This window comes from Cnephaeus nilssonii (genome assembly GCF_951640355.1).
Source record: "Cnephaeus nilssonii genome assembly, chromosome: 14".
In the NCBI taxonomy this organism is placed as follows: domain Eukaryota; kingdom Metazoa; phylum Chordata; class Mammalia; order Chiroptera; family Vespertilionidae; genus Cnephaeus; species Cnephaeus nilssonii.
Window position 1 is genome coordinate 45,522,430 of NC_137085.1, and position 13,186 is coordinate 45,535,615.

The window sequence follows — 13,186 nt, forward strand, 5'->3', positions numbered from 1 at the left end:
TAAAAGAAGTATATATACAACAACCTGTACAAATAGTGCTTGGGCTGGAATGAAAAAAAAAAAGAGGGTGATTTTCCATCCTACACGTATATGGACTTAAAGGAATGAGTCAAGGACAATGATTAACAGCCAAAAAATCAGTCAAAAGGCAGGCAGGGTTGGAAAATATAACCCTTTACCCCATTCTTAAGCCCTCCTAGAATAGAGGCGCTCAGAGTTTTAGGTATATAAAAGTCGTTTGATGTTTGTGTTCATAATGCAGTTTCTAAGATGCCTCTCCAAAGATTCTGATTCAGCAGATCTGGGACAGGGTCCAGGAACCTGCATTTTGGATGAGTAATTCTCTCTTACTGCCGACCAGGTCTCCCTCCCAAGCATTAGAGTCTCATAGCTTTCACCCCTGACAGTACTGAATTTGTGCTCTTGTCCCATTTAAAAATCCTAAAAAACAACTTTGATTAGTCGGGCTTGGACCAATTCCTGGACCAATCAACCTTGGCCAGGAAGATGAGGACATAAGGCATAGGCAAGGGTACTGGAGACCGGAAAAGAGACTCCTGAGTTAGGTAGACTTCACTTGGTGCCCACCACAGTGCACTGCTCCTCAGTCTTCTTTTGGGCAGGAAATACAGTGCCTATCTCTGTATTTCCTGCCCAAACCCTGTGCACCTGATAGGCTTCTGTGCTGATCTCCAGGTGCAGAAACCTGGAGGAACTCTGGATGATACACCTGGAGACCACATATAAATCTCTGGGCCAGGGGAAGAGATTCTCTTGGCTAAAGGAGAAAGTGTGGGAAAGGTATAGAGAAATTTCTTGTGCCTGAATCCTAAATGGATACACATTTCATAGAGGCAGAGGTGAACATGAGCCCTTTGACATTTTATTTTCCCCATGAAAAGACACGTCAAACCATCAACTCATTCATTAACTTCCCTATCTTTGAAAAGATGCAGCTCCCCTCTCTGTCTTTGAGATACTCGATAGAGACACTGGGTTTTATATCACAAATAGTTTGTATTTTTTTGGGGGGGGGGTAGGGGGAAGGAAGTGTTTGCTGAGGCAGCAGCTTCTCCTGATTGATTCTTTATTTTGTGCATTAAACAATAAAAGGTCTGCTGTTTTAATCCTGGAGCAGAAAGAACATAAAAGGCTTTTGATCTTGGGTTCATGATGGAGCTCCTCAGGTCTTGGATAGATTATTTCTGAATAGGTGCCCTTTGCCCAGAATTCCAGTGAGTACTCCAGGGTCAAAGATAAACTGTGTATCCAGAGATGAAAGGACAGTTGTTTCCCCACAAAGCCTCATAAATCAGTTTTGTACCATTCCTGTTTTATTTTATTTTTTTCTGGCACTACAACATTGGGGCTGTTGGATGCATTTAACTGAAAATATTTGTATAGGGCCCTTAGGTTTTCTTTTGTGATGGAAAGTGTTACCTAAAAAAACACACAAAAAACACCACACACACACACACACACACACACACGCACACACACGAGCTGATAAACTGAGAGGCAAAGTGAGGTGAACAACCACCCAGCATCCTGCTCTCAGAGTCAACATCTGATTGTACTTAGTGGGGAGGAAACTTTAAAAAAAAAACCCAATCCAACTTTCATTTCTTGCTTCTTTTATCCTTAAGCTCAGCAATAAACTAGCACTCTTTGGTTAAAAAGTCAAGGGAACAGATGTATAATTCTGGTGCTTCAGCATCTATATTTCAAGTGGAGCATGTAAATTATGAGAATGCTTCTCAGCGCTTAGGGGTGAGAGCATCGAAGAGCATGCGTGGCACTGCTGTCTGTCATCCAGCATTCCGCCCATCCTGGGAAATAGCTGCTGCACCTCCTGGCTGGCTGGTCAGTTGGCCGGAGCATGGTACAAAGGAATCCTCTCAAGGAGGCTGTTCATTTCACAGGGAGAAAATAAGTGGTTGAACTCCACAGAACCGAAGCACCAGGATTTGACAACTGGTAGGTCACAGGCAGGGCCCGGAAACGATAGTGCTGGTAACTCAGGACAAACATCAAAGGCAGCTTAAAAAGCAACGACAGCGCCCAGTCTCCAGTTCTGTCCTCAAAGGCCTGGCCCGTGCTAGTTATGTGACATTGGAAAAGGTACTTAGTTTTCTGCTTTGGAAACTGGGTATATAAGTGCCTTCTCCAGAGGGCTGTTTGGAGAATGAATAAGAAATTAGTGTGTAAAATGCTTAGCCATGTTCCAATGTAGTTGTCTTTTTTTTTTTTTTTTTTTAAAAAGCTAGAACTCATTTCATATAAAAAAGGTGGTAAAGCATTAAATTTTTATTCAAAATTTCCAATTCAAAAGCTGGAAAGGACCTTTAAAGCCATCTGGTCTGACCTCCTCATTTCGAGATGGGCAGTGGCTTTCCCCAGAGATGTCCCAGTCCTTCTTCAAAATCACATCACCAAGACTCTAAGTGCCACCAGGGTGGGGCCCCCAAAGGTGTGCTCAGCACTTGCCATGATGCCTCGCACTCAATGAAGATTTGTTCAGTTGGCAAATAAAACTCCGGGATGCTGGACAGGTCACCAGAAAATTTTCTTTTCTTTTCTTTCTTTCTTTCTTTCTTTCTTTTTTTTTTTTTTTTTGCTGCTTTGTGTTTTAGTTTCTAGGGCTTTCTGAAGAGTCAATGAATATAATATTGTGAATTGCTTTATATATGCCAATACTCTGAACTAAGCAAAAAAAAGTTGGGCTATTTTAAGGAAAACTGATAATTGATGTATGAAAGTACAGTTCAGACCCTAATTTGACAGTCAGAAAATACTTTTTTGGATGCCTACTTTATAGATTATGTTGTGTTAAATGAGTTGGGAATGGAGGTTAAAGAATTATGGTTGCCAAACATCCTATAGAGATATGCTCAAACAAATGCACAATTTTTTTTTTATTCCCAAAATGCCTTTAGGAATTAATAGCAGTCCATCCCCCTTTCCTTAAGAATTTGGGTTGCCTGGCTGGTGTGGCTTAGAGGTTGAGTGTCAACTTACGAACCAGGAGGTCACTGATTCAGTTCTTTGTCTGGTTTTGGGCTTGGTCCTCAGTAGGGGGTGTGCAGGAGGCAACCAATCAAAGATTCTCTCTCATCATTGATGTTTTTTATCTCTCCCTCTCCCTTCCTTTCTGAAATCAATAAAAATATATTTAAAGGAACTTGGGTCAAATAAAGATATTTTTCCCTCTTTTCAAAAATATCCTTTTGCAGGGTCAGGCCAAGATTGTTGGCTTGGTTTTTTGCGCAGCCACACTGGCTTTGCTCCATTAGCCAATGGAATCCATGGAGGACCCCTGGACTGACATCTGCCATTTGTTGCTCCTTCCTCTTCCTGCCTCTTAAGGAAGGATGGCTAGATGAAGGGCACAATTATATCTGAAGGCCCAGCACACGATGGGAGTGGTGGTGGGCTTCAGCATTCTAAATGGAGGACCTTCTGTAATTCTGTCCTGGAAGTAGACCCAGCCAGGAACAGCAGGTGGGTCCCCAGGCAGTCTAATAACTTGATGCCTGTTAGTACTCTGCTTGTCCTCTTTTCTTACTAGTAAACAGTTCAACTCCAGCACCAAACATGATTATCGAATGTATGAAACAAAAGCCTTGCCTTCTGATTGTGTGGGAAATGTGTACACCCAAATAGTTAAGTGACCCTCTTAAAGAGGCAGTTTAAACAAGGCCCATGGACAATCTCACAGGTTGTGTGTAAATGACAGATGCTGGACTTGTGCATAGTTCTACATTGTGCCTTTGTGGCCCTGAGTATAAATGACTTTTATTATTGTTTGTGTATTTCCCTGGGAGAGGGGCCACACACAGCCCCATCCCACACAATTTATAACTGGGTTCTAACCTCGCAAGGTGTTCTCTGTAACAGGAGTGCAAGGAAAAATAATTTTTTCCATTTTGCTATAATTCTACCAACATTTTTAGCACCTCTTAAATAAATACTAGCACCCCAGGCAAATCCTGTCTGACCCACCCCTTAATCCTACTCAGCATGGAATAGAATATAAAAAAGAGGAAAGAAGAAATTAGTGGTAATAAGAGGTCACTGGAGTGTTTAAAAGCTCATAAAATACAGATAAACTTCCAATGTGGGATACTTAGGTAATGTGTTAATCACCATTTTTCAGAATTCACTGAAGATCCAAAAAATTAGGAGTCAAATATATTTTGGTTCATTTCACTACTCTTCAAATGAAGGAAATAATAAACTATAAACTGTAAAACTTTATATCCTTTCAAAGGGGTTTCATATGTATGATATAATTTCTTTTTAACTGAAGGTGCAAACTTCTCAGTTCGTAATGTCTTTTTGTCATTTATCATTGGTCCATGTAACATCTTTCTTATTTTATTATTTTCCCCTTAATCCCCAACCTCTGTTCCTAGTCCTTTGTCCCCAATAACTTTCCAAATTAATATGTTGATAATGAATGTTTAAAGATGCACGTGCCCTAGTAGACTATGGAGTGTTCTTTGGAACCTGTTGGTGTTTTTAATATGTCATTCAATCCCATTTTTAAGATCATGTGGCTATAACTACAGTTAGCTCAATATTTTTAACTTCTGAAAAGTAAGTATTTCATAATGTGAATCCACTGTATTTTAAAAATATTTTTAAATGGTGGTAAAATATTTATAACATATTTACATTTTAACCATTTTTAAGTGTACAGTTCTTTGGTATCAGGGTACATTCATGTTGTTCTACAACCATACCACCATCCTTCTCCATACAACCATTCCACCATCCTTCTCCAGAACCTTTTCATTTTCCCAAACTGAAACTGGAACAATCTACACTAATAAAAGAGCAAGATGCAAATTGACTGTACCTTTGTGACACCCACCAGCCAATCAGGAGTGAGTATGGAAATTAACCCAACAAAGATGGCAGGTTAATTTGAATACGCAGGCACTGCACCAGCTGCTCTGGGCCTCTGGGCAGCATGGAAAGGTGGAAAGGCGGCTCTGGGCCGGAGCAAAAAGGTGGCTCGGGACAAAGCGAAGGCGGTGCCAGCAGCCAGGGTAAGGAAGGCCCATTCTTGCATGAATCTTCATGCATTGGGCCTCTAGTTGAACAATAACTCTCCATTCATCCCCTCAGCCTCTGGCAACCACCATTTCATCCACTGTATTTTATTATTCCCCTATGGATGGACACTTCTCCAAGTCCCACAAACCACACCACAATAAAAACAAACAAACAAACAAAAAAAACAGAAGGAGATTTTGGAGTCATAGAGGACATATTCATTGTTTTCTAGAAGGACTGTACCAATTTACAGTTCCTCTAAAAGTATACCAGAGTTTCTATTTTTAACATCCTGTCATCTCTGAAATTATTTACCTTTTCATTCTAATAATCTTATTTTCAATTTCTTTGTTTACTGAGGAGTCTGAGCATTTCTTATTAGTTACTTGGGCTTCCCTTTTGAGAATTATCTATTCAATACTTTGCTCATTTTAAAATTGGGTTTCCTACTTTTTTTTCCTTATTGACCTTTACGAGTTGTTTGCATATTACAGGAATTAAGTTCTTGCTGGTTTTTTATATTAGCAATCTTTTTATATTTCCCCAAAAACTCTCATCTTTACTTTGTCTGTGTTGTTCTTTATTTTGACAGAATCAAATTAATTAATTAAAAAAAATCTTACCATTTATGTTTTTAGGGTCTTAGTACAGAAGTTTTTTTCTCCACCTCTATATAAAAAAGTTTCCTATTGTACATTTAAAAAAATTGTCTTTATTTCTTTTTATTTTTAAATTTTATTTTAAAATTTATATTCTGTATTTTCTGTTTTTTAAAATATTTTATTGATTTTTTACAGAGAGGAAGGGAGAGGGATAGAGAGTTAGAAACATCGGTGAGAGAGAAACATCAATCAGCTGTCTCCCGTGCACCTCCCACTGGGGATGTGCCTGCAACCAACGTACATGTCCTTGACCAGAATCGAACCCGGGACCCTTCAGTCCGCAGGCTGATGCTCTATCCACTGATCCAAACCGGTTAGGGCTGTATTTTCTGTTTTTAATTGAAAATATTTAACATATAACATTGTAAATTTAAGGTATATAATATATTTCTTTATAAAAGAAACATACATTTATATTTTATAATATGATTGCCTTTATAGATATATTGATCACATTACATAATTATAGAACAATATTGTTGTCTATATTCATTACACTATGCATTAGATCACTATAACTTATGTACTACTCATTGCAAGTTTGTGCCCTAAAACATTAGTCTTGGCTCCCCACCTCCTATTCCCTGCTAACCAATATTTTGCTGTTTCTTTTTTTACTAATGTGACTTTAAAATTTTTTTATATTTTACATATAAGTGATATCATGAAGTATTTGACTTTCTCTGTCTGATTTAAACTACTTGAGCATATGCTCAAGGTTCATGCATGTTTTCGTAAATGGCAGGATATCCTTTTCATGGCTGAGTAATATTCCACTGTGTATGTACTACATCTTTTAAATCTGTTTGTCTGTTGATGGGCATTTAGGTTGTTGTTTCCATATCTAGGCTATTTTAATAATGCTGCAGTAAACATGGTGGTGCATGTATCTCTTTGAAATACTGTTTTCATTTCCTTTGGAAATATGCCCAGTAGTGGAATTGCTGGATTGTTTGGTAGATCTATTTTTAATTTTTTTGAGGAATCTCCATATTATTTTTCATAATGGTTGGACCAATTTACATCCCCACCAACATATCCTCACCAGCAACTGTTATCTCCTGTCTTCTTGATGCTAGCCATATATGTCTTTCCCACACACCATAGCATATTCCTTAAAAGATGCCTAGTGATAATATAAAAGAGATACATACAAAATGAAACCCATTTAGTCATAAAAAAAAAAAAACAACAAAATTCCATCTCAATATGTTACAAATTTGGGGAAAAAGAAAATAAACTAGGTCTTCTATGAGAAATGAGTGATTCTAGGCCTGGAACAGTGAAGGTACAAGATAAACTTGGAACATGTTATTCTGCCTGAAAGTAAAGAAGTCTTCATAAAAAATAGATAACTTAAAACAGCAAAGAAAAGAAAATTCTTAAGGTAGAATGACAACTGATAAACACGGGGGAGTACTATAGTTGGAAAAATTACTGTTTTGCCCTCATTATAGCAAAGATTGGTTTAGGATTGAATCATCAATGGATGCTAAAGCTAGGGTATAAATTCTGATGCATAGCAGGATATTTGCATGGTCTGATAATGTCTTTCTATAGATTATTTATTAGGTGCACAGGAGGAATGCAGGAAATATACAGTGGAGAAACTGGATAACACCTTGATCTAGTAATAAAAATTATCACCAGTGATGGACTTGTGTGTCTCTAGATATGATACTTGAGGATACAACATTGTGTTAGTATTTTGGCTGAGCATATCTAACCAAGTCTAATCATAAGCAAACATTAGCCCTAACCGGTTTGGCTCAGTGGATAGAGCGTCGGCCTGCAGACTGAAGGGTCCCAGGTTCGATTCCAGTCAAGGGCATGTACCTTGGTTGCGGGCATATCCCCAATAGGGGGTGTGCAGGAGGCAGCTGATCAATGTTTCTCTCTCATCAATGTTTCTAACTCTCTATCCCTCTCTCTTCCTCTCTGTAAAAAATCAATAAAATATAGATTAAACAAAAAGAAAACATGAACTAAACTCAAACTGAGGAGTATTCTATATTATAGCTGACTTCTGCTGAAAGACTGCGGAACTGTTTCAGATTTAAAGAGATTAAAAGGACATGATATATAAAATTCAATACATGATCCTTGACTATATCCTGTAGGAAGTATTATAAAGGGCATTATTGGTACAATTGGCAAAACTGAATTATGGACTGTAGATAAGATAAAACTATTGTATCTGTGATAAATTTCCTGAATTGGGTAACTATTGCAGCATTGTAAAAGAATATCCTTATTCTTAAGAAATATACACTGAAGCATCAGGGGGAAAAGGGGTATTCTCAAATGGTCCAGAGAGAAATAAACAATAAAATGTATATAGCTAGAAGAATGAGAAAGCAAATGTGGCAATGTGGTAAAAATTAGTGAATCTGAGTAAAGGGAACATGGAAGGTCTCTGTACATTTTTTTTACATCTTTTCATTTAGTATGAAATTATTTCAGAATTGAAATAAATTGGGGGAAAATTAGTAAGTATGATCATTTGTAAAAAATTTGACACATTCCGGAAATTAACATTTGCCCCATGGCATCTCTGTTTTCCCACAAGAATGGGTTAGTGGCACTCCTGAAGGGCATATTTGTTCTCAAGATGAACTCACTAGAAGCAGAGACTCCAGAAGATCTTGGTTTAACTGCCTTTTCTTGCTTATAAGTTTAGAAACATTATTATACAGAAAGGAGCCATTTGTTGCTGATAGAGGTTTTATCTTTTTTCTTTACTCGAAGTGGTATGTGCTAAGCCTAACAGTTTCAACCTTGCCAAGTGTCTCTCACATCTCTATTTCTCAACTCAACATACTTATTATAATCTATATATATAAGAAGGCAGTGACTGTAATGACCGAAGGCTCTACTGAACACCGGAAGTCAGTCCTGCAGTCAGTGCTGGGTTGCCATGGTGACCCAGCACTGACTGCTGAGGGGGCTGCGGATCAGGCTCAGAGAGAGGCAGGGTCTGATCCGCGGCCTCCGTGGCAGCTGTTGATCAGCCATTGCCTCTCTCTTTCTCCCCGGGCTTCACCAGCAGCTGCACCTCTGCTTCTCTCCGGGCCTCTGCAGGGGCTGCTGATCAGCCCCACCTCTCTGATCAGGCCTGGAGATAGGCCTGGAGACGCTGACTGGCATAGAAACCAACCAATGAGAACCAAATCTGGGTGAACTGTGAAGGCAGAACCTAAGGTGGGGGTTGAGGAGGGGTTTTAAGGCAGTTTGGGGCGAGATCAGGCCAGCAGGGGAGGGCCATTGGGGGTGAGATCAGGCCAGCAGGGGAGGGCAGTTAGGGGTGATCAGGCAGGCAGAGGCAGTTAGGGATGATCAGGCAGGCAGGAGAGAACAGTTGGGGGCGAGATCAGGTTGGCAGGGGAGGACAGTTGGGGGTGAGATCAGGCTGGCAAGGGAGGGCAGTTGGGGGCAACCAGGCTAGCAAGGGAGGGCAGTTGGGGGCAAGATCAGGCTGGCAGGGGAGGGCAGTTGGGGACGAGATCAGGCTGGCAGGCCGGGGGGTTGGGGGCAGTTAGGGACGATCAGGCAGGCAGGCAGGCAGGCAGAGAGGTTAGGGGCAATTGGGCAGGCAGGCAGAGGGGTTAGGGGCAATCAGGAAGGCAGGCAGAGGCAGTTAGGGGCAATCGGGCAGGCAGGTAGGCAGGCAGGCAGGTGAGCGGTTAGGAGCCAGTGGTCCCAGATTGCAAGAGGGATGTCCGGCAGTTGGACATCCCCCAAGGGGCCCCTGATTGGAGAGGATGCAGGCTGGGCTGAGGGAACCTCCCCGTCCCCCCCCCCCCCCCCCCCGTGCACAAATTTTGTGCACCGGGCCACTAGTAACCTATAAGAAATAACCCCTCAATGGTACCTTGTGCCTGATGGGACTTGCACATTTGATCTTTGGTTTAATCTCCACTGTCTCCAAAATTCTGTATGGAGATCAGAGCTGCTTATGGGATGTGGCTTGAGTATGACACATTACATAACCTAACATTTAGCTCTTTAACCATTTGCACGTGTACAGTTCAGTGGCATTAAGTACATCCACACTGTTCACCACCATCCACCCACAGAACTGTTTTCATCTTGTAAAACTGAAACTGTGCCCATTAAACAATAACTTCCTACTTCCCTCCTCCCTTAGGCCCTGGCAACTACCATTCTGTTTTCTGTTTCTATGAATTCGATTACTCTAAGTAACACATACAAGTGGACTCATTCTGTATTTGTCCTTTTGTAACTGACTTATTTCACTAAGCTTAATGTCCTCAAGGTTCATCCATATTGTAGCATGTGTCAGACATTCTTTCCTTTTCATAGATGAACGACATTCTATTGTGTTTATGTGCCACACTTTGTTTATTCATTCCTATCAATGGGCACTTGCATTGCATCCAATTTGGCTACTGTGAATAATGTTGGTATAAACACTGGTGTACACATATCTGTTCTCCTTGTTTGCAGTCCATTTGGATATGTACACAGAAGTGGGATGCTGGGTCAAATAGTAAATCTATTTTTAAGTTTTTGAGGAACTGTTGTATTGTTTTCTGTAGTGGCTGCACTATTTTACATCCCTACCAACATTACATAAGGGCTCTAGTTTCACTCTGTAACACTTGTTGTTATGTTTCTTTTTTTACTTGCAGTCATCCTAATGAGTGTGAGGTAGTATCTCATTGTGATTTGAGTAATATTTCTCTTAAATGTAAGCTCCCCTGAGAAGGAAAAACAGGAATATTATCAGATATTAATATTCTAAATTAGTTTATAAGATTTTCTTCTTTTCTCAGAATGATAGCTCTTGAGGCAGTTAACAGGTGTGTCTGGACGGAAAATACTTGTGTGTAGTAAAAAGAGCCCCGAGTTTAGAGGCAGAACATTACTGTCTGTAATATCTCCATTACATTTCTGTGATACCTTTGATAAGTCAATATAATCCACAGCAGCCGCAAGTTCTTTATCTGAAAAAATGTGCACAATGCTCTGTAGCAGTGGTTCTCAAACTTCAGCACACATCTGAATCTCATGAGGGCTTGTTCAAGTGCAGAGCTTTGCACCCACCATCAAAGTTTCTGATCCAGTGGATCTTAGGTGTGTCCTTAAAACTTTGCATTTCCAAAGATGATGCTGATGTTGCTAGATCAGGGACAACACTTTGAAAACCACTGCTCTAAAGAATTGTTTTGGGAGTGGTGTAACATGAATAAGACAATTCTATCCTACAATTGTTAAGCACTGTGAAATGCCAGAGATTTATTTAATCATGTGAGGATAGAAAGGTCTCCTAAGATAGGCAGCAGAATCTAATAGAGTGGCACTTTTCACAATTGCACTAAAATCTCTGAGACTTGAGCGTTCTGAGAAGTGGGCCAATGAGGTGAGGATATCAAGAAGAGAGAGATGAACTTTGGGAGTGAAGCTGGAAGGTTTAAAAAACTCATTTTATCTAAGACAAATGTTTGCCCAGAACTAGGTTAACTTCTTTTTGGAGTTTTTGTGTCAGTAAAGAATTCTTTTTTGGCTGCAAGGGAGAGAAAACTCAATTCATGTGTATAATACCTATGTAAGTATAATACAGCTCGAGTGGGGAATAAGTCTAATTACACAGGTATTATAACAGGCTGTTGGCAGGCAGGTGGCCTCAGGCATTACTTAACATAGGTATTATACCCAGAATAGTGTCTCCTTTTCCTTTTGTATCTCTGAATCCTACCACGTTACCCCTAAGTTTCTGTAGCCTCTCGTGCTTAGGTCTCTCCTAGAATATGGCATGCTTTCCAAATATCCCAGTCAAAATCCCAGCCTTTTCTACCTCCAGTTGCCCCTGGGAACCGTGTGGTGATGAAGCTAATCAGATGGACTGATTCATGGGGAAAACACATGAAGAGGTTAAACCTGCAGTGCATTTTGGCTATCACTGGATGGAAAAGTTTTTCCAGTCTGTGTTCTCAACCAGAGGTTAATGATTTTCTTAGCCTCCTAATCCACCTACCATGATGTGGAGGCACTAATGAAGTCCAGCTTACACGTTCTTGAGACTCTCCTTGCAATTGTGCTTTGTAAACATACTTTTTCATTTTCTTTCCTTATGAGCTTGCGTGGGGAGTAAGTAGAGAAAGAACCGTGTCTCACCAGGAAGGTAAAAGTTAAAAGGATGTTTGAGGAAGTGAATATTAAGGGAGGTTTGAAAAAGGAAGGCTGGTAGCTGGGCCAATAGGCTGGTGGCAGGCAGGTGGCCCCAGGCATAGCCACCATGGCAGAGACAGAGGAAGGAAGGGAGAGCAAGAAGGAAATACAGACACTGATTAGTGAACTAGCCCAGGCAGGTGAGATGGGAGGGGAGGAAAGGTGCGCTGACGTTGGTAATTGTTGCTAAAGGTGGAGTTGAAAGGTGTGCAGAGCTGGCAGGAGAAGGAGGCCAGCTCTGGGTGCGGCAGGGCAGACAGGAAAGTGAAAAGACAGGGCAGTAGCCTGACTTGGGGAAGGTACCTAATGCCTAGTAGAGAGTTGATGTTTCTGGTAAGTACGCGTCTGGGGAGAAGTGAGCCACCATAGATCAGTTTAGTCCATTTGAATCCAATTTAGCAAACATTGAATGAGTGTAATAGAAGAATAATCCCACCCCCACCCCCAATTTTTTTTTTGCCCCTTTCCTAGTCCCTAAAACCTGTGAATATGCTACTTTATATTTTGCTGATGTCGTTAAATTAATAATCTTGAGATGAGAATATTATGGATTATCCAGGTGAGACCAATGTAATCACAGTCCCTGATGAGTAAAGGGGGCGGGGGCGGGGGCAAGGGCGGGGGCGAGGGCGAGGGCGAGAGGAGGATTTGAAGACACTGCTAGCTTTGAAATTGGAGAAAGGGCCACAAGCCGAGGAATGCCCATGGCCGCTGGAAGCTCTGAAGGAAAAGGAATGGATGCTCCCTCCAGAACTGTAAGGCAATAACTTTTTCCCATAAAGGCACTCAGCTTGTGGTGATTTATTACAGCAATGATAAAGAACCGATAAACTGAGAGAGCACCAAATGGTGCTATGGACTGGGGAATATGAAGAGAATTAGAATGTTGACTGTAGCCTTTAGATGAATACCAGTGTGGTGGCCCAGGTCAGGGATTGTCAAACTTCAATGTGCGCAGAAATCACCTGGGGGTCTTGGCTAAAATGCACATTCTGATGGGCTAGGTCTGAAATGGCCGTGAGATTCTGGTCTATGGTGGTTCACTTCTCCCAGACTCTCACTTTGCCTTGCTCACCGCTGCCCAGGTGATGCCAGTGTTGTTGGTATGGGGACCACACCTCGTTTACCAAGGGTGTCTAGGCTATAAGTCAGTTCTAGAGTCTAGGCATCCAAGAAGAGCAAAACTTTTAGGTTATGATGGTGAAAATGATTCTGGTTTTAGACATAGAGCAGGCTGGAATGATCATCTGATTTAAAGTTTAAAGATCTGA

General features: G+C 40.8%; 1 protein-coding gene across 1 annotated transcript in view; it reads left to right on the forward strand.

Annotated features, from left to right (window-relative positions):
• DMRT2 (doublesex and mab-3 related transcription factor 2) overlaps positions 1-13,186 on the forward strand; it is a 111,740-nt gene that overhangs the window by 23,461 nt on the left and 75,093 nt on the right. The window lies entirely within an intron of this gene.